The 22,728-nt window shown below is 38.8% G+C and overlaps 1 long non-coding RNA gene across 1 annotated transcript; it reads right to left on the bottom strand.

Annotated features, from left to right (window-relative positions):
- Nucleotides 1-18,075: 18,075 nt before the first annotated feature.
- Nucleotides 18,076-22,512, bottom strand: LOC123568636 (uncharacterized). Its single transcript, XR_006692051.2, has 3 exons — nt 22,392-22,512; nt 19,896-20,015; nt 18,076-18,613 (listed from the first exon to the last, which is right to left on the bottom strand). It is a non-coding gene; the product is annotated as an uncharacterized lncRNA (long non-coding RNA).
- Between the last annotated feature and the right edge of the window lie 216 nt (nt 22,513-22,728).

Below are 22,728 nucleotides of genomic sequence, written 5' to 3'. Positions count from 1 at the left end.
TGAATTAATTATTTTTTAAGAACTGTCTCCAGTCTCCCTGCTCAGTGAATTTCAAAACTCAAGGCCACAAGTTCTCGAAGTTCAAGTGTGACTCCAATCAGATGCCTGAAAGGTGGCTACAACAAGAGAAAACAAGGCAAATAGAACCAATCAGCTCTGGATCTGATAGGAAATCCAACACGCCCATCAAAATGTGGATGGACCTGGCCAACATGGTGAAATCCCATCTCTACTAAAAATACAAAAATTAGCCAAGCGTGGTGGCACGTGCCTGTAATCCCAGCTGCTGGGGAGGCTGAGGCAGGAAAATCGCTTGAACCCGGGAGGCGGAGGCTACAGTGAGCCAAGATTGCACCACTGCATGCCAGCCTGGGGTACAGAGTGAGACTCCATCTCAAACAAACAAAAAAATCCAACACACAAATATTGATGGAGTAGAGGAATCCTTGTAAGCAGTCTCATTGTTAGCAAAAGTTCCACACACAGTTCTTCAGCGTGTTCACCCTCATTATGGCAGCAATATGTTTCCATTTTTCTAATAATTGTTGTATAAAGGTCAAAACAAAAAAAAAGGTATGGCTTAAGCTCTCAAGAAAATTACAGTGAGTGTCATGGAAGGATTATGAACTGGATGTCCTATGATATAATTGTAACTTTGCCACTTACTTACTTAGTTATTCTGGGCAACTTATTTAACCACTCCAAGCCCTGGTTTCTTTATCTGTTCAAAAGTGTGGTTCCTCCTTTATCATTCTTAGGTGTGTGATAGCTATTTATTAATTATTTGCAGTTGGAGGGAAAAGCTAACTGGAGCATCAGCACTTAGAGGCCACATGCTCAAGATCAAATTGCATGTGGGGGAAAATCCATTTATTCATTCAGCAACCATTTTTAGAGCATCTACTCTGTTCTAAGCAATGTGCTCAACATAAGGCATTTAACCACTCCAACCCCTGGTTTCTTTATCTGCAAAATGTAAAACAATAGTGTGTGACCTGGTATCCACAGTTTTCCAATAGACCCCCTACTGAAGGTCTTGATGCATAAGATCAGAACTAAATAGGCTTGCTAATTATCCTACCTATGTCTTTCCTTGTCTTGCATCTCTCTCTCAGTAAGAATGTAAGTTTCATGAGGGTATTAAATTATATAAGCAGTACACCATTAGCCTGAGGCTGTCTCTGTTCTTTGAGCTCCTACATAACGAACTGCAATCTAACTTAGTACATAAACAAACCAAAAGCTAACTTAGGAGTATAAAAAACAGCCAAGGTTCATCCGGTCACAGGCAGCTAACTCAGCACATCATGCCCAAATAAGGCAGATGCTGGCTGCAGACAATCAGGTGATTTCTCTACTGTGTTTCTGTATCTGGCCTATGAAAGCTCATCACTCATACTGCTGGGTGGAGCTGTCTGAACCTCTCCTGGTTCTGAGTGTTGCCCAATTCATGGATTGTTCTCTGCAGAAATAAACTCTTCTAAATTTAATTTATCTGAAGTTTCTCTTTTAACAAGGGCAAGGACTTGGCTTGATTCACCTCCTTATCCTCAGCAACCAGAAAAGTAATACCTCCTCTTACTTTACTATTTAAAAATAATTTTAGTTAAATATTTTCCTCTTAATTAGAAAGAAAACCAATGTATAGATGTTTATCAGTCATTTGTCTATCACTACAAATTACACAATAAAATAATTTGACACTCAGTAGATGTTAGCCAGTGGGGATATAGATATGTTGAGGGAGTGGAAGAAGGGAGAAACTTTTGAACATGGATCAATTAAAGAGGAAAGGTAGGACTTTAAGCTGTAAAGGGCAGCATCAGTTTCTTAGATGACGAAAGAGAGGATGACTCAAGACACAGGATGGGGGCACTGAAAAGAGATAAATGGAGCCCAAAGATTCACCTTTTCTCCTTTGCTATTTTACTGGAGGTCCTGATAATGGTACATGGATGCCAACCAAATCATCCCATGTGCTTCCTTCAAAAGTGTGGTTCCTCCTTTATCACTCTTAGGTGTGTGATAGCTATTTATTAAATTATTTGCAGTTGGAGGGAAAAGCTAACTGGAGCATCATCACTTAGAGGCCACATGCTCAAGATTAAATTGCATGTGGGGGAAAATCCATTTATTCATTCAACAACAATTTTTAGAGCACCTACTCGGTTCTAAGCAATGTGCTCAACATAAGGCATGAGCAAATAAAGCCCAGTCCCAGCTTTTAAGGAACTCAGAGTCTGGAGAGGGGAAAAATGACAGATAAAATGAGTCATTGCAATGGTAGTACACACTCCTCTTCAACACCTTGTTCTTGGGCAGATTTATCACATCCTGTAAACATCCTACTCAACATTCCAAAGCAAAGCAAGCACTTTAACAAGGGCATCCAGGAAGGTAAGAAATCCAGGTATTTGTTCTTAATGATTAAGGAATTAGGCATGACAGAGAGACTTGGCTTCAAATCCCAGTTCTGCTACTTGCCAGTTGTATGATCTTGGGCAAATCACCACTTCTTACAACCTGTTTCGCCATCTGTAATAATATGTATGTTCTTGTGAGGTGCAAATGAAATAGTGCAAATAGAGAAATGAGGATAGGGACTGACTTACAGATAGGCCCCGGAAGTGTCTGGTGCTGCTGTCCTGTGTTCCTCAGCTCTGATGAGCTAACCAATATGGGAAACCTGCTGAAAGCCTCTGAGACAGCCAAAGTCATCCACATTTAGAAGGTATTTTGTAGTCAGGGAATTGAGGAAACAATGGGAGGAGGGCAGTGGGCAGAGTGTGCTGCTCTGGGATCTGAAGAATGCAGCACAGCTGGGCGCAGTGGGAGCTCAGGCATCAGGAGTGCAGATTGACAAGCAGCTTCAGGAGGCAGGGAGAATACATCCTGGGACAATGTGGACAACCTGGAGACCATGGGCTGAGCTTCAATAGCAATCAACATGGGCTAGGTGCTGGCAATCGAAAGGTAAACAGGACCCCGCCCAAGTTCACCAGCTCCTTGTTCACTGGAAATGATGAGCACATATACAGGTTTGTTTACATAGTATGGTAAGTGTAGTGATATAGTGTACACAAGTTTACTCAACTCATTTTTAATGCCTGCAAAATGAGTAACGATAATACCACTTACCCTAGAGAGTTGTCATGAGAACTAAATAAGAGATACAATGCATACAAATATGTGTGCATAATACATATACACACACACATATAAACGCAATTTGTAAATTATGCACTGCTGAAGAAACATTAGTTCATTTCATAATTAATCATTCATGTTTGTGTAGGCTCTCAGGAAAATCGTGGGAATTATATTTCTCTTTATCCTAGAATAGTGCTGAGCCCAGCTTTAAGCACATAGTGGGTCCCCAATAAATATTTGTTAAAATAAATATAAAGTCCAGACTCTCAAACCATTAAAAGTACCCCCTTTTTTCTGTTAATTCTAGTTTGCACAACCCTTTCCTCTTGAGAGCTATTCTTTGCAAAAAAAAATCTTCTGGTTTTCTATGTGCATGAATAGGTACCTTTCCTACTGGCTTTAGCAAAAGCAGCAAGTCCATCCAAAGACAGAATTTGGCCTGGGGCAATTGCAGTGGGCCAAGAGCTCTGCTCCAAAGATCAGCTGTGACCAGAGGATTACCTCTGGTATTAATTGGGATTAATAATTGGCTGTGAGAAGTTGACAACCAGACCCAGCCTAAGAAATGCAGGGCACTGCACTTCTCACTCACATTGTATCCTGAAAAGAAAAGCCATCTAAAATGGTAATATGTTTTCCCCTTGAATTGGTTATGTGAGGAATCAGAACACATATATAAAAACAATCCATATGACTGGCTCAGGTTTCTGGAAATACATTAGAAGAATTTCTTTAAAATAAGCTCTGCTTTCTATACAGTCTGCATGTGGGCAAAAATAGCTTTATAATCAGTTTGTTTTGACTACAGAGTTAATAGTAATATAGAAAGCAAAAGTGCTTTCACTTAGAACTAATCATTATAATTATATTACAATCAGGTTCTGATTATCTGCTCCAAGATTTTTAAAGGTATGTATAATGAGATTATTTTGTGGATGCTGAGACCCTATTTTCCATCTGTGGCTCTGTGGCTACTTTCATCAATTTTTTAAGTCAAAGCTTTTATGACCCACTCAATTTGCCTCAAGTAATGGGAATTTTTCTGTAAGGATATATCTTCGTGAGCCCTAAGGAAAGATGACAACTTAGTTTCAGGAAAAATAGGTGCACTTGATTCAACTGAGCTCATGGGAACAAGAACAGAGAAGCCATCCATACCCTGGAGATCTTTTGAGACTGAATTTTCCATCTTCATGATATCTCTGATCTCTCATTCTTCAACTTGATTATCATGGAGCCATCTGTAATCCATGGTATCACACCCAGTTTCAAACATCCCTAACCAACCTCCTTGTTCTTCTGAGAGAATCTGATCAAGTGGACTTGTCTTGTATCACATAGGACACTGGCTAGTTTACTGGTTGGTGGCCTTTGGGTCAGGTGCTCATCCCTGAAAACAGAGATATAGTGGGTCAAAATATGGTAAGCAAACTGAGTTACATGGTCAAAGGCTGCCTTTTCAGGAAGGACTTTATACAGGCTTCTCAGAAAGTTTCAGTGGGATTGAGGCCCACATGCCCCAAGAAGTAATACACTCATTTACTCGCACTGTAGTGATTCCTTTCCCTCTTTTACTTTCCCCACTTCCTCACTTATGCTTCCTGAGGTCACCTCCAAAATAACCAATCTAAAATCATGTCTTTGTCTCGGAATCTGCTTTTGGAATAACCCAAACTAAAACAAAAAAACTCCAAATATGGGAGACAATCTGCCCTAAACTAGCTTGTCTTCAGCTTCACTGTAAGAGCTTCAAAAAAGTACCGAATCCTGGCCTCCACAGCATGAGTCGGAACCTTTGGATCCCAGAGATCTCCATTTGTAAAAGCATTTAAGGGAATTCTGATACTAAGCCAGCCTGAGAACTACAGTAATATGTAATAATAACATCCAAAAGTTTTTTAAAAATTGTATTATTCTATATCAGTAAACTAGCCATCATTTATACATATCAAAGCCTAGAGATGCCTTTTGATAAAAAGAAAGTTGATGGTGGTGGTGGTGGTTGGTTGGTACACCTGAATATTTTCCTTGCCTCCTTAGGAAGTCATGACCCAAAAATAAAGATAAGGAATTAAAATAATGTTACTTAGAAAGCAAGTTATAAGAAAACCTTGGACATGCATCCTATGTGAGGTTCTTCTGAAACCATATCCTGCTTAAATTTCAAGATATAACTTGAAGGTCATTTTCTACCATCTCTACCCTGTGTGCCAAAATGAAATTTCCCTTCCTTAATTCTCCCAGAGCAACCTTCTTGGATATTCATTTACAGCCTTTACACGGAGTTTTGTTAGTTATTTGTTATAGTCAGTAAGACTAATCTGCTTGATTATGAAATATCTGAGGACACTGTTCTCACTATTTTAAAATTTATCTTGGAAACCTCACTTCCTGGCATACAGTGCAAGTTCAGTAAATGTTAAACATGTGATTTTAAAAAATATAAATCCAGACCAATCAATCCTCTGCTTAAACCCTTCTTTGGTTTCCTATTGCATTTGGGATAAAATATAAACTCTTTAACATGGCTTAAAAGTTCTACATGAGAAGGCTTCTGGCTTCTATGTAGCAAGTAGAAATCGGAGAGTCACTCCCACACTTACAAGAAGAAAAAACGATGTAATCTACAGAACCATAAACCCTCTTGAACTCATCAAAGAACTGAACTCATCAAAGTCACAGGGCAACGAACTGTCCTGAAATCTAAGAAAAGACGGGAGAAAGAACCATGGAGAGAGATGAGATGGGAGCTCTTGCTTACCACACAAGCTAGTGAGAAAAAATTGGTCAACTTGAAAATTTTAACAAGTTAAAAAAGGCCAAGTATGAGCTAACATTATTATTTTTATTCTTAACAACAACCTCTAGTCCAAATGAGCTAACATTAGATTACAGATCTCCTAGTAGCTGTAGACACAAGTGGAATTTGCAGCCATTTGCAGTTTTTTCCCCACAGCTCTCACTGAGTGTTCATGTGAGAGATGAGGTCAAGGCAAAAGACTAGAGAAAGCTTCCCTTCTGAAGGTTTAGGGAAGGAAAACAGCAGACACTGCGAGAAAAGCACAAGACCACTCCTAGATTGTTTTTCCCTGTCTCCCCTATGGCACAAAAAAAACCCTTAAGCTTCCAGTGGAAGGGTAACAAACTCTGTCACCCTGTCACCCTCAGGACACAGATGAAGACCCTTTGCAGCTGGAGTAAGAACACAGAAAAAAAAAGTTACCTCTCAAGTTAAGAATAGGAAAATATCCTGGGCCCAGAACAGGGCCTTAGACATCCTTTACCAATGAAAAGGGGCAGGATAACCAAGAAGCCCCAACCATGAGACCCAGGAACACAGTGTCTGCCTAAGACTGAGGCTAAACCAAGACAAGAGAAAACACCTACATCCTAGCCCCTAAACAAGACTAGAAAGCAGTAAAAAAGCAAATAACAGAAGCCTACTGCTGGATGTGAGGCCAGAGCATAGAGAAAAGCTTTCTCTTCAAAGCACAGGGTCACAGAGAAAATCTAAAGCTATACACAGAAAAATCCTCCAGAAACTAATCCCTGACCCTAAACACAAAATAATGCTAGATGAATTTGAAGCCCGTGATACACCAAGGGTAAACACATCAGCAATGAAGCCAACTTAACTCCTGATTAGATTGATTCAAACCTCCACACTTAATACTTAGCAAAAGATGAGTTATGCCTATTTCCAAGGATAAATAGGATTGCCACACTCTCTACTGTCCTACATAAGATGTCAGGCTTTCACCCCAGATTATGATTCACACAAAGAAGCAAGAAAAAATATACTGTCAAGAGAGAGAGTTATTAATAGAACTAGACTCAGATATGGTTCAGATACCTGAACTATCAGACAGGGTAACAAAACTAAATATGACTAATATGATAAACACTGTAGTGTAAAAGGTAGACAACAAGCATGAACAGATAGGTAAAATCAACCAATAGCTAGAAATTGAAAGAATAAATGAAATGGAAATGCTTAAAATGGTAAACTTGGTAACATATATGAAGAAAGCCTTTGATGGTCTCATCAGTTGCCTGGAAAAATCAAGAAAAGAATCAGTGAACTTGAAGACAGATCATTAGAAATTACCCAAGTGAAATACAAATGGAAAAATTATTTTTTTTATTTTTTTTATTTTTTTAAATTATTTTTTATTATTATACTTTAAGTTCTAGGGTACATGTACATAACGTGCAGGTTTGTTACATATGTATACTTGTGCCATGTTGCTGTGCTGCTCCCATCAACTCGTCAGCACCCATCAACTCGTCATTTACATCAGGTATAACTCCCAATGCAATCCCTCCCCCCTCCCCATGATAGGCCCCAGTGTGTGATGTCCCCCTTCCCGAGTCCAAGTGATCTCATTGTTCAGTTCCCACCTTTGAGTGAGAACATGCGGTGTTTGGTTTTCTGTTCTTGTGATACTTTGCTAAGAATGATGGTTTCCAGCTGCATCCATGTCCCTACAAAGGACACAAACTCATCCTTTTTTATGGCTGCATAGTATTCCATGGTGTGTATGTGCCACATTTTCTTAATCCAGTCTGTCACTGATGGACATTTGGGTTGATTCCAAGTCTTTGCTATTGTGAATAGTGCTGCAATAAACATACGTGTGCATATGTCTTTATAGCAGCATGATTTATAATCCTTTGGATATATACCCAGTAATGGGATGGCTGGGTCATATGGAAAAATTATTTTTAAAAAATAGAGTGTTCAGGAGCTGTGGTACAATATCGGTCCATGTAACTGGAATCCTGGAAGGAAAGGAAGAAAAGAAAAAGCAATATTTGAAGATATATTGATAATTTTCAAAACTTAATCAAAGATACCAAACCACAAATCCAAGAAGTTCAGAGAACACCAAGCAAGATACACTAAACACACACATATACACACACATACCCATACACGCACACACACACACACTCTAGACATATCATATTAAAGTTTCTAAAAAACAAAGAAAAAGGATTAGCCTTGAAATCTGCCAGCAAATAAGCATGAGTGCACGTGTGCACACACACATGCACACACATGCACACACACTAACCTATTACATACCGAGGAACAAATAAAAAAATTGCAGATTTTTTTGTCAGATCTATTCAAGCCAGAAGACAGTGGAATGGCATCTTTAAAGTGTATTTAAAAATTGACAACCAGGACAATTTTATACACAGCAAAAATATCTTTAAAAAATGAAGGAGCAGTAAAGATATTTTCCCAACAAAAATTAAGATATTTGTTACAAGAAGACCTGCACTAAAAGAAATGCTGAAAGTTCTTAAGTCAGAAGAAATATGATTTCTGGACAGAAACTGTGGTCTACACAAAGGAAAAAAAGTAACGTAAGTGGCACTAATGAAACTAAATACGAAATTATTTTAATTGCTCCGAAAAATTTCTGACTGTTCAAAGTACAAATAATGCTAATATATAGTGTATCTATAGGACAGTTGGCCCTCTGTATCCATGGGTTCCATATCCATAAATTTAACCAATTGTGGATTTAAATATTTAAAAAATACAACAATAAACATTAATGCAAATAGAAAACAATATAGTATAACAACAATTTATATAGCATTTACATTGTATTAGGTATTATAAGTAATCTAGAGATCATTTAAACTATATGAGAGGATGTGAGTGGGTTATATGCAAATACTACACCATTTTGTACAAAGGAACTTGAGCATCCATGGATTTTGATATCCATGGGAGGTCCAGAAACCAATCACCCATGGATACCAAATAACAACTGTATGTACAAACTTAAAATATATTATCATATATCTAAAGTAGCACAAAGGACGGGAGAGAAAAATTAGAAGTAGATGGCTGTAACATTCAAACATTATACTTGAAGTGGTAAAGTGTTAGGTAGACTGTGATTAATTAAATTTGGATATCATAAACCCTATGGCGATCATTAAAAAGATTATTGAAAGATATAAGACAATAGTGGAAATAAAAAATTATAACAACATTCAATTCAAAGGAAGACATTATAAGAGAAATAATTTTTAAAAATAGAAATAGTCCATCTTGTTTCAAACATATTAATAATTGCATTAAATATATATGGTCTAAACACACCAATTAAAAGAGATTGCCAAATTGGATTAAAAAGCAAGACCCAAAACTATACAACATCTGTAAGAAACTGCCTTTAAAGAATCATGTTAAATATAAAAGATGAAAATATACATACATATAAACCTATGTACATATACTATAAAAATCTCTAGTCAAAAGAAAGTTGAAGTGGCCATATTAATATCAGACAAAGTAGACTTCAAAGAATTTTAGGAGAGATAAAGAAGATGATTACATGATGTTAAAAAGGCTCACTTCACCAAAAAGACATAACAATTACATTTGTGCATATGCCTAACAAGGAACTTCAAACAACATTAAGTAAAAACCAATAAAAATGAGGAGAAATAGACAAATTCACAATTTTAGTTGGAGACTTTAAGATTGTTTTCACAATAATTGATAGAAAAAGTAGGAAGGAAATTATTAGTAGGAATACAGAAGACCTGAACAACACTATCAAATAAATACCTGAAAAGATGCTCAACATAGGAAAATCCTGATTAGGAAAATGGAGATTAAAATTACAATGAGATATCACTACACATCTATTTCAATGGCTACAGTTTTATTTGTTTTTTGACAATAACTGGCTAGGCATGATGGCTCATGCCTGTAATTCCAGCACTTTGGGAGGCCAAGGCAGGCAGATTGCTTGACCCCAGGAGTTCAAGACCAGCCTGGGCAACATAGCAAAACCCCATCTCTACAAAAAATATAAAAATTTGCTGGGCGTGGTGGCAGATGCCTGCAGTCCCAGCTAATCAGGAGACTGAGGTGGGAGGCTCATCTGAGCCCAGGAGGTTGCAGTGAGCCGAGATTGCACCATTGCACTCCAGCCTGGGTGACAGAGTGAAACTTTGTTGTAAAAACAAACAAACAAAGAAACAAACACACTTTTATCAGTTGCTGGTGGGAGTGCAAAACGTACAGCCACTTTGAAAAATCTTTGCCAAGTACGTACATTTACCACATGGTCCAGAAATTTCATTTCTAGGTATTTACCCAAGTGAAACGAACATTTATATTCACAAATAAATCTAAATTTGAATGTTTATAGTGGTTTTATTTATAATTGCTACAAAGTAGAAATAATCCAAATGTCTTTCACCTGCTGCATGAATAAATAAACTGAGGTACATCCACACCACAGAATACTACTCAGCAATAAAAAGCAACAAGTTACTGAGGCACACAACATGAATTTCAAAAGCATTAGGATGCCCACTCTCACCATTCCTATTCAACATAGTACTGGAAGTATTAGCCCAAATGATCAGGCAAGAGAAAGAAATCAATAGGAAAAAAAAGAAGTCTAACTAGCTCTCTTTGCTGATGATATGATTCTGTACATAGAAAACTCTAAAGACTCCACCAAAAGGCTCCTGGAACTGATAAACAACTTCAGTAAAGTTTCAAGATACGAATTCACAAAATGTACAAAAATCGGTAGCATTTCTATACACTAATAACATTCTAGCTGAGAGCCCATCAAGAACACAATCTCATTTACAGTAGCCACACATATAAGAAAAGAAATATCTAGGAATCCATCTAAGTAAAGGTGTATTCCAAGGAGATGTATAACCAAGGATCTTTTCAAGGAGAACTATAAAACATGGTTGAAAGAAATCAGAAATAACAAAATAAATGGAAAAATATTCCATGCTCATGGGCTGGAAGAATCAATATTGTTAAAATGGCCATGTTACCCAAAGCAATTTATAGATTTGGTGCTATCTCTATCAAAATACCAACATCATTTTTCACAGAATTGGAAGAAAACTATTCTCAAATTCATACAGAAGTGAAAAAGAGTCCAAATAGCCAAAGCAATTCTAAGCAAAAAGAACAAGGCTGGAGGCATCACATTATGTGACTTCAAATTATACTGTAAGGTTACAATAACCAGAATAGAGTAGTAATGGTACAAAAACAGACACATAGACCAATGGAATAGAATAGAGAACCCAAAAATAAATCGCACACCTACAACCATTTGATCTTTGAAAAAGTCGACAGAAATAAGCAATGAAGAAAGGACTCTCTATTCAATAAATGGTGCTAGAATAGCTGGCTAGCCGTATGCAGAATAATCACACTGGACTCCTACCTTTCACCATATAAAAAATTAACTCAAGCTGGATTAAAGATTTAAATGTAAGACCGCAAACTATAAAAATCCTCAAAGAAAATTTAGAAAATATCCTCTTTACATCAGCTTTGGCAAAGAATTTATGGCTAAGTCCCCAAAAACAATTGCAGCAAGAACAAAGATTGACAAGTGGGACCTAATTAAACTAAAGAGCTTCTGCACAGCAACAGAAATTAACCAAGAGCATACACAGGCAGCCTACAGACTGGGAGAAAATATTTACAAACTGTGCATCCAACAAAGATCTAATAACCAAAATCTACAAAGAACTTAAACAAACCAACGAGCAAAAACTAAATAATCCAGCTTAAAAATGAGCAAAGGACATGAACAGACTCCTCAAAAGAAGACATACAAATGGCCAAAACATATGAATAAATGCTCAACATCATTAATCATCAGAGAATTGCAAATCAAAACCACAATGAGATACCATCTCACATCAGTCAGCATGGCTAAATAATCAAAAAATGACAGATGCTGGCAAGGCTGCAGAGAAAAAGGAATACTTATACATTGTTGGTATAAGCATTTTATACCAACAAATGCAAATTAGTTCAGCCACCACGGATAGCAGTTTGGAGATTTCTCAAAGAACTTAGAACTACCATTTGACCCAGCAATCCCATTACTAGGTGTATACCTAAAGGAGAATAAATCATTCTACCAAAAAAGACACATGCATTCGTATGGTGCATTGCCATGCTATTCACAATAGCAAAGACATGGAATCAGCCTATTTGTCCATCAACAGTAGTTTGATAAAGAAAATGTGGTGTTTATACACCAAGGAGTACAACTCAGCCATAAAAAAGAATGAAGAAATCATGTCCTTTGCAGCAACATAGATGCAACTGGTGGCCATTATCCTAAGCAAATTAACATAGAAACAGAAAACCAAGTACCACATGTTTTCATTTATAAGTGGGAGTTAAATACTGAATACACATGGACATAAATATGGGAACAATAGATACTACTAGTGTCAGGAGGGAAAGGAGCATGCATTGAAAAACTACCTACTTGGGGCCAGGCATGGTGGCTCATGCCTGTAATCCCAGCACTTTGGGAGGCTGAAGTGGGGAGATCACAAAGTCAGGAGTTCAAGACCAGCCTGGCCAACATGGTGAAACCCCATCTTTACTAAAAATACAAAAAAAAAAAAAAAATTAGCCAGGCATGGTGGCGCGTGCCTGTAGTCACAGCTGCTCGAGAGGCTGAGGCAGGAGAATCTCTTGAACCCAGCAGATGGAGGTTGCAGTAAGCCGAGATCATGCCACTACACTACAGCTTGGGCAACAGAGTGAGACTGTCTCAAAAAAAAAAAAAAAGAAAAAGAAAGAAAGAAAGAAAAGAAAGAAAGAAAGAAAGAAAAAAGAAAAAAAGACAAGAAAAGAAAAACTACCTATTTGGTACTATGCTCACTACCAAAGTGAGTTATGGGAACTTTCATACCTCAAACCTCAGCATCACACAATGTAGCCATGTAACAAACCTGCACATGTACCCTCTGAATCCAAGAAACAAACAAAACAAAAAACAAAAAATGCATTGTACCAAGTGAAAGAAGGCAAACTCAAAAGGCTACATATTATATATCCTTTTTCTATAACATTTTTGTAAAGGCCAATTATAGGGTCAGAAGACACATAAGAGGATGTGAAGGGGGATTTTGTTAAGAAAAGGACACTAAAGGATTTTCTGAGGTTCTCAAACTCTTCTATATCTTAATTGTGGTGGTGGTTACAGGACTATACAGGCATATAGAAGCTCACAAAGCTATACACTAAAAATGTGACTCTGACTCTATGTAAATTATAATTTTTAAAAGTAAGAAAAAAGTTACATGATCTGGCCCCAGTTTACCTCTTGTCCTGTGATTGTCCTCTTGATCACTACAATCGCTGGCCTTCTTCACCTCCTAAAATGCCCCATGCTATCATTGCCTCCTTCACATATGCTGTTCTCTTTGTTTGAAAAACTACACACTCTTCATCTGGTTCAATCTGACCCATTCTTAAGCCTCAAATACTGGGTTCAAATCCAGGATCTACCATTTACTGGCTGTATGACCTTGGGCTTATTAATTAACATCTTTGTAGGTTTCCTCATCTGTAAAATGGAGATATTAATAGTATGTATGTTATAAGGTTTCCTTGAGGATTACATGAGTAAATATGTATGCCTAGTTCATAGCAACATTATATAAGGTAGCATAATAATTCATCAGGGAGGCCTACTCTAACTTCCTTTTTATACTATCTCCTGTTATTTTCCTTTGTAAGCATCATAAAATCTGTATGAATATATTTATCTGTGTGTTTGTTTAATATCCAGCTCCAGGGAAAGTAAAGTATTTGCTTTGTATACTATGGCCATCTACTGTATGCTGTTTTGGCATGTTTAGGCTGCTACAGGAAAAATACCACAGGTTGGTGGCTGATAAAAAAAGAAATACATTTATCATAGTTCTGGAGGCTGGGAAGTCCAAGATCAAGGTACCAGCAGAGTCAGTGTCTAGCGAGGGCTTGCTTCATGGTTCAGGGATGGCTGTCTTTTTGCTGTGCCCTTACATGGCAGAAGGGGACCAAGTGAGTTCTCTGGGGTCTCTTTTATAAGGGTTGTGGTCCTATTATCTAATCCTATGCAGAGCTCTCATGATCTAATTACCTCCCCAAAATCCCATCTCCAAATACAGTCATATTAGAGAATTATATTTCAACATATGTATTGGGGGTTTAGTGGGAGAGAGGGGGATAAAACATTCAGTCTATAGCATATATATATATATATCTATATATACTCTATATATTCACACTATGTATGTCCCTTGCAGGGGTTCGACCCATAGACCCTGACCCAGCGACAGACGAGAGACATACACTGACACAGATATTTTGCCTGTCTGGCTGAGGGTCCGGGCCACTCACAGATACCAAGGAGGGTGCTGTGAAGAGTCACAGCTGCAGCCACAACTAGCTGGCCCTGCTGGCACTTATTCAGCACACACTAAAAAACAAAGGCTTTGAGTCAACACCACTAGAGCATAATAACCTGCTTGCCCTCCATGCCCCCCTAGACAGCCATCCTGCCTGCAAATGATCAAAGGTTAGTTTTAGGACCATGTGAGTAAACAAGTTATTTAGATAAACTTCCTTACATCCCTTTGTACCTACTTTAAACTATTTACTTAAGGTAAAGATTAGGCTGCCTTCAGCCCGATCTATTACTGGAGTTTAAGCAAACCCCTTGACCTTCCAAGAAGGTTTGTGTCTATTTCCTATAACTATCTTTACAATTTTTTCCCACTAGCCTGACTGGACTCCCACAGTCCCTGACGCAATGTAGACATTTAATAAATACTAGCTAAAGGAATGAATGAATGGTTAGAAGAATGGCATCCTAGATGAGCATGTTTCTCGTAACTTAATCTCTTGCTGGGATGCAAATGCCATTGTCATCCTGACTACATTCACAAAGTGAATGAATGATGAATACCAGTGCAACTTGGTGGCTCTTTTGAGTCAAAATTCAGACTCAGCTGCCGTTGCCTCACTCTTCTGCTCCTCACAAGCTATGCCTCACTGCTCTCCTAGTTTCACCTATGACTGGGTAGAGAAGTCAGGCGACCTCTAACTTGCAGGCTCAGTCATCTTCAGTTCAACAAGGAGAGAGTAGGAAGCCACATACTGGCCTCGGAGGTTCAATTCAGTAGGGAATTGAAGTTTGGATACTGTATGAGGCTGTGCTCTGTGAAGGAGAAGAGTTGCTAAATAGAAGAGAAACTTGTCAGTCAGAGCCCTACACGTCTCTGCTCTGGGATTGTTCCCTGAGAGAGAGAGAAACATGAGAAAGAGAAGCCAGTTCTCTCATTGGATGGAAAAAAAAAAAAAAAAAGATCACCAGAAAACCAGATGGAAGAAGCCCAGAGGTAGGTGGCTCAGAGGAGGCTGGCGGCTGCATGGACCGTAGTGTATCGCAACAAGGAGGTAGGGCTCTGGGCAGGCGCAAATGAACAATAGACAAGAGCAATGCTAGGGGTTGGAGGGAGCAGTGGATGGGTGGGCAATGCCAGGGGTTGGGGGGTCGGGCGGTAGGTGGGTGGCAGCAATTTCCCAAAGCAGAAGGTCTTGAATGAATGCTATAAGCAGTGGTTCTGCTTCAAGGTAAGGCAGGCTACTCCTCCTCCCATAAAGATTCTTGAGGAAAGAGTGAACATTCCCAGGACTATACAATTTAGGGGACTAAGGGATTTTCCAGCTACTCATATAAATCTCCTTAAAAAACTCAGAAATATCTAGAGATGGGCACCTCTGAAATGAACTTGACTACCCATGTGAACATGTTGGGGGTGGGGGACCAGAGCTGTGGAAATGTAGGAAACATTATTGTAAATGTTAATACTTCTTCTCACCCACCAGCTGGCGAAGCTGGATGGATGTCAGTTATGCCTGCTGATTGACTGAGCTGCGATCCCGTCATCGTGACCACTGCACCTCTCCATCTGGCATTTAGTCTCTGGGATTGGGATAGTTTGGGAAAGTGGCCAAAATGATCATATCCTGCTCTCCACAGTCTGCTTCAGCAGCTGCATGTACACCCAGCCTATGCCCCAAAATATATTAATCTAGACAAAATAAGTTTTACTTTGGATTTGATTTAGAAGAGATAGTATTAAAGATGAGAACATTTTCCATGAATAAGTGAACATAATCAGAGTGCTCAATTGTAAAATTCAACTTACGCTATTTAATAGAAGTCTGTTTAAAGTTATCGAAATTCTACATGGGATCATATCTCATGATTATCATTCAAAAATATAAAACCAAATTGCAGTTCACACTAATAAATGCTGGGTTAGGTAAAGATACTCTAAGGTCGTGAAATTTAGCAATGTGTAAAATTTGCCAAGGCTAAGATGAGACGGTGGACTCCTTTTTGTTTCTTGTAAAAAAGAGCTTTTATAGACCATGTCACCAAAGGAGCAATTAATAAGAGAAAACACATCATTAAACTCTGCTCTCAGGTAATTTATATGCCGCAGTGTTCATTGTTCATAACCCAGGCTCTTAGTGAATCATAACATTGTCTTAATTATCACTACCATTCTCCAGTAACTGGTTTCCTTCCCTCTCATCCAGTAATGGGCTTTAAACCAAACGTTTGAACTCTTTTGCAAAGCATGTACCTTAGATTTCACATGGATTGTCATCTTAGGAGCAAATTAACTGAAGTTTTTCCTTACAATGTGGTTAGGTCATAGAGTCCCAAATGCCCGGAACAAAGAAAAAAATGACTTCTTCTACCACAATTACCACAAAATCTTCAGACACTCAGCAATCCACAGCTTTTTGTTCTGGGTTTTGTAAAGAAGTAATTCAAAGTTAACATTTCTGGAATCCCTGGAGACACAGAGTCTCATGAATATGATCTATTCTGGAATTGTCTCCTTAGGCAAACAAGCTACAACCCGTTGATGCAAGTCTGACTTCATGCTGGGTTAACCTTACAGTAGGAGAAGGCAAGACAGGCATGGAGTCATCCTCTGGTCTATTCTTTAAGAAAGATGCTGGTTGTTGCTATTCACACAACTACTGTGAATTATGTGCTTTCTTTGGAAATGTAGACTTTTTCTTAAAAGAGTCTTTTTGGACCACTATGATACAAGATAACTGGCTTGCCTGAATTGTGCACTTTTCAACCAGTTGTTTTGATATCATATACTCTCAGTCCAGTCAGAGAAAGAAATGAATAAATTTTGCCTTAGCTAATCCTTCCTCAAAGCTGTGACATTATCTCAGACAATGAGTTAACTACTGCTTTTATACCAAATGGTTATATTTGAAAAGTATCTGGACAGAGAAGATGAATATAATATAAAACAGTTCTTCTCGGACCTTAATGGGTATACAAATTGCCTGGGAAACTTGTTAAAATGCAAATTCTGATTCAGTGGATGTGGAGTGAAGCCTGGGATGCTTCATTTCTGACAAGTTCCCAGGTGGTAATAATGCCGCCACACCAAGGCCCTAGACACGGGCCCAGTTATCCATTTAAATGAGAATTCCACATGACCTTGAGACAGGTGAGAAACACTGGTGAGTGGTTTGGAGCACAGGTTCATAGCTGGAAATACCTGAGTTTCAATCCCAACTCAACTGCTCAACGACTGAAGTAACTTAAGACACTTCAACCCTTAGAGCCTCATCTGTAACATGGGGTTAATTATACCCCCCACTCAGAGGGCTACTGTTGTACAAATGAAATGTATACATAATTTAACATGTTGCTTTTCATAATTTTCAGATGCTAAAATGTTCATGTAGTCACAAAATAAATGAACTTTATGTTGATATATATGTGTTCTCATAAATATACTTTTAGAAATTATGAGTTACAACAATTTCTATGTATCATTCTATGAGTATCTTCATGCCCAAAAGAGCTCAGTGCATATGGAGCACAGCGTGTTTGGAGGCCCATGTCTCATATATGTAGCTGAACACGTGAGCCCTCATTCTTGCTCCCAGATGCAGCTGTCCTACTCTGTGCACCGAGGTCTCCTCCATTGCTTTTCAGAAGTACTCTGCTGGTGCCACGGCTGATCCTCCACATCTGTTGAACTCCCATATTTTTGCTGGACCTCCCACCCAATGCTCTGAGCTCTTATAGTGCCAGGACTGTATTGTGGGTTGGGGGTGGGGGGGGTAGGGAAGACAGGGAGGGGGACATGGGATGGGTTGTTTGGAAGAGAAAGAGTGACTTTCATCTTCTTGTGCCACAGTCTGCTGAAAGTGACCTCAAGGAGCATGCCCATCTCCAAATGAGTTACAGAATTTAGTGAAAAACAATTTCTGCTTTTTAATATGCCCTTTGCTGTAGGACTCAGATATTACTAGCAAACAAAACAAAACCAAACTGTGATCTACATTTACTGTAAAAACTTCCCCAGGATGAGGTACTCTGTGCCTGCAGGTGTCTCAGCATCGGACTGCTGTTGTCCAAGCCACCAAGCACCTTGGACCTGTTCAGTGGTGTCTGATCCCATTGGCACAGAGCTTGGCTTCTCAGGAGGCTCCTCACAGTCGTGTAAATAGGGTTTCCGAGGCCCGGCCTCACCGGCTTACAGATGTGTCTGAATCTCCTTTCACTCAGGCCACACTTATGTTGACTCTTCTCTCCTGAACATTTGTTAGTTAAAACAAAAAACATTTGAGGTTCTCAGAATTTATAATGAGGAAAATCAGGGGAAAGGAAAGGGGAAAATGGCATGTATTAATAAGTGAAGGCGCATTGCTCTTTACCTATAAATTTTATCTAAACAATAATCTATTGAATGAGTTTGGTTTCATAGATGAAGAAATTGAAGTTTAGAGGCCTCAAGTAACACCAGAGTGTTACTGACTTAGTAAGTGTCCAAGTTGTGATTTCAGCCCATGTTTGGCCTCTACTAAAGACATGCTATTTCTACTACCCTACAAAGCACTATAAATTAAGAACAGAAGTGCTCACAGAAGGACAATCTACTAATGTGTTGAATACTAATGAATATTAGTCAGTTGATGGACATTAGCTGTGTCACATTTTCCGGGAATATGACCCACTTTTTGCAAGGAGTGCTTGCTATTTCTGGAGCATTTTAAAATTGCTTCATTGAGTTCTGGCCGCAGGATGTGTTAATCACATTTTGACACAACATTGCTAGTCACTAAATTCTAATGTTATAATGTCCTACATGCATAATGCCACACAACTGGTTAGAACATGAAATAATGAAGACATTTAAACTAGTGTTTACCCTTATGTGAGTGTTGAAAGGTTTAACATGACTAAATTTTTTACAGAATTGATTTTTTTAAAAATAAATAGATTAAATCAACTGGCTGATTTAGCCTTTGAAATTCCAAGAACCCAAGCTCTTCTCAGTGCGTATGAAGCATAAAAAAGACAAAGATCTATGTCGGTGGCTGACACTTATGAAAGAAAGAGGATTTCTTTAAATTTTATTTTTAAAAAAATCAAAATAATACAAGTACATGGTGTTTTAAGAAAATCAATGGAAGCTGGGAGAAAATGGGAAAATGTAGTTCAAAGGATATAAAGTAGCAAGAGATCTAAAACATAATATGATGACTATAGTTAATAATATCATATTGTGTTCAGGATTTTTGCCAAATGAGTAGATTTTGGCTGTGTTTGCCATAAAATATAGATAACTATGTGAGATGATGAATATGTTAATTTGTTTTATTATAGTAACCATTTTACTATCTCATAACATTGTGTTGTATACCTCAAATATATACAATAGAATTTATTTTTTTAAAGTTGGTTGGAGAAGATTATAATGCAAATTAGTAGTCTCCCATCTCACTTTTTACAATTAGAGTACATTTGGCTTTAAGTGTAAGACACACAATCAAAACTGGCTTAAACTATTAAGAAACGTGTTATTAAACATACCAAAGTCCACACGCAGGGCAGCTCTCAGGTGTGTGTCTCGGGACTGTGACTCTAGTACTCCGGAGCCCCTGGGCGTGGAGCTTTCTCTTCTCCTAGTCACAAGATGGCTGCAAGCGCCATCTGTTGAGAGTAGTGCGAGAACGAGATGGTGTCCCCACTTACAGAACAGATACCCTTCCTTCAGTTTTATTAGGTTATCTTAGATAATGGTCCCCTCCCCACCATGACTAACAGTAGCCAATGAAACGTCAGGCGTTGATTGACCAAATCCATGATACTCTATCAAATCGAATGCCACCCAACCTTTTGGGTTTTTTTGAGATGGAATCTCACTCTGTTGCCCAGGCTGGGGTGCAGTGGTGCAAACTCAGCTCATTGCAACCTCTGCCTCTGGCCAATGCTCCTTTTATGAACAAGTTTTTCATAGTCTCCTCTGTCTTAGCCTGATAACATGTGATGGGCACCATAATCCATTCACACACTGCAATTTCAGGAAGAACTTACTTTTACAAAGTTTCCCAGACAAGCTCAGTTACGTCTAGACCTTTGGACAAAAGATGAATAAAATATGCTTCTTCCCAAACCCAGATCTACCTGGAATAGATAAGCTTATGAACTGAATATCTTAACTATTTGCCTCAACTTTTACCTTGCTTTCTGTATTTTGAACAATACTGGGAGGTCTGTGTTGCCATCCTTGTTCACTGCTGCTGCCTAAGCCTTAGGGGAAGGGATATCCTTTTGGAGGAATGATCTTGAGCTCCTAACCCTCTCTTCTTTTTTGTAAGACTTGTTAGTACTAACTGATTCTTACTCATTTAAATTCAGGCCATTGCGATGGTTCAAGACATTGTTATTCAAGTGAGTGGAAGATCTCCAGGATCTCAGGCCCAGGAAAGGAAATACAATATAGACAATGTAGAGGAAGGTCAACATTGTTTCCCATATGAAGTTACTTCTCAGAGGCCATTCTTAGAGATTCCATAGCTTTGGATTTTCTAAAGCCAGCTTTTCCCTGGGTCACATTTCTCTATATCGCTAAAAGAGAGAAAGGGGAAGAATGTTAACATTTATTAAACTTATCTGTGTTAGGACAATTTCCATGAGATATACCACTCAATGTTCACTGGAACAACCTAGGGTAGCTGTGACTGCACTGTTTTATAGACAGAGAAGAGACTGAGTCCCAGAGAGTGTAGAAAACAGCAAAGTCCCTCAGCAAGTAAGTGCAGAGCTGCAGTTTGAGCCAGGATCTGTATCTGTGTGGGTACAAAACCCAGCCTCTTCCTGCTACTTAGTGTTTGTTTGTTTGTTTTTTGATATGGAGTCTTGCTCTGTCACCCAGGCTGGAGTACAGTGGCGTGAGCTCAGCTCACTGCAACCTCCGCCTCTGGGGTTCAAGCGATTCTCCTGCCTCAGCCTCCCGAGTAACTAGGATTACAAGCGGCTGCCAACACGCCCGGCTAATTTTTGTATTTTTAGTAGAGATGGGGTTTTGCCATGTTGGCCAGGCTGGTCTTGAACTCCTGACCTCAAGTGATCCACCTACCTCTGCCTCCCAAATGCTGGGATTACAGGCATGAGCCACCGTGCCTGGCCTAGTTTTCATTCTTATATTAAACTAGAGAGCTCTTGAGTTCTCCTGGTCTCAGAAAAATATAGATTACTATAATCTCCAAGTCTCCAAGTCTAACCTCCACATTTGTTGCTTACATTCCTTTCCCAGTGGAGCCCTGACTCTACTTGGACAATTTCAGCATTGGGAAATTCTCTGCTCCTAAGGCAGCCAGCTCATCTTCAGATGCAGTGATTGTTAGAAAGCTCTTTCAGATACTGTGCCAAAGTTTGCCTCCCTGAAGCTTGGCACACTGGTGCCAGTTCTGCTCTCTGAAGCCTCCTTAGAAAAGTCTGATTCCTATTTCACATAGTGGCTTACAAATATTTGAGCCAAAGTCTATTTGACTTTTTTTAGGTACAATGCATGTGTCTATTTCAGATCAAGTAATCAACACTTAAGGTATTATCTTATTCCTTGGTGCTCAGGTCTCTGCACTTTCTTCCTTAACTTTACTAGCTTTGGCTCACATACTCCTTTGCAAATGGTTCCTATTTTCTAGCTTCCTGTGACCTACTTCATCCTTATCCTGGCCTCTGACTAATTATTTCTTGTATATGAAGGTATTATTTTTCTTCCCATTAGTGTTAAACTCTACACTGGCTCTTGTCCATTTACACATTTCCATTTATCAACAGGAACATTTCACTGAATATACAAGAAGCAAGACCTGATAGCAGCAGAAAAATATTCACAAAAACCAGTTTGATTCTCTCTTCCTGCCCCCAAGTTTATTTAGTAGAGATGATAGATAACCATGGACATGCTGTATCCAGGGCATCTTTTCTAGATACTTCTCTATTTAAGCCTTACATGGTGCCCTGTAGCCTGGGAATTGCTTTCCAGGTTGTGGCAAACAATGAATTTCAGAGCGGGAATACCTGGGAGTGTTAGCAGCTCCAATTCTGAGAATCTTGCCCCGCAGAGCAGTTCTGATTAATTTCACCCAGCAGCATGCACAGAAGACTCACTGGGCTGACAGCTGAAGATGCTGGAAGACAAGGCAGGCTCCTCTCATGTGTTGGCCCCCTGCCCAGGGCATCAGGGCTACTGCCTGAGTGATATCACTAAAAATGGGGCAGGATAACCCCACCTGTCTCTAAATACATCACTCACTGGACTTGTCTCTTTATAACTCATTACTCAAATGAGATAATGACATAATGCATGCAATATCCATGACATAATTTATATAAAATTTTAGCAGTGTCTGGCACA

This window comes from Macaca fascicularis, chromosome 14 (assembly GCF_037993035.2).
Source record: "Macaca fascicularis isolate 582-1 chromosome 14, T2T-MFA8v1.1".
NCBI lineage: Eukaryota > Metazoa > Chordata > Mammalia > Primates > Cercopithecidae > Macaca > Macaca fascicularis.
Note: the sequence above shows the minus strand (reverse complement) of the source record. Positions and strands in the feature narration are given on the sequence as shown.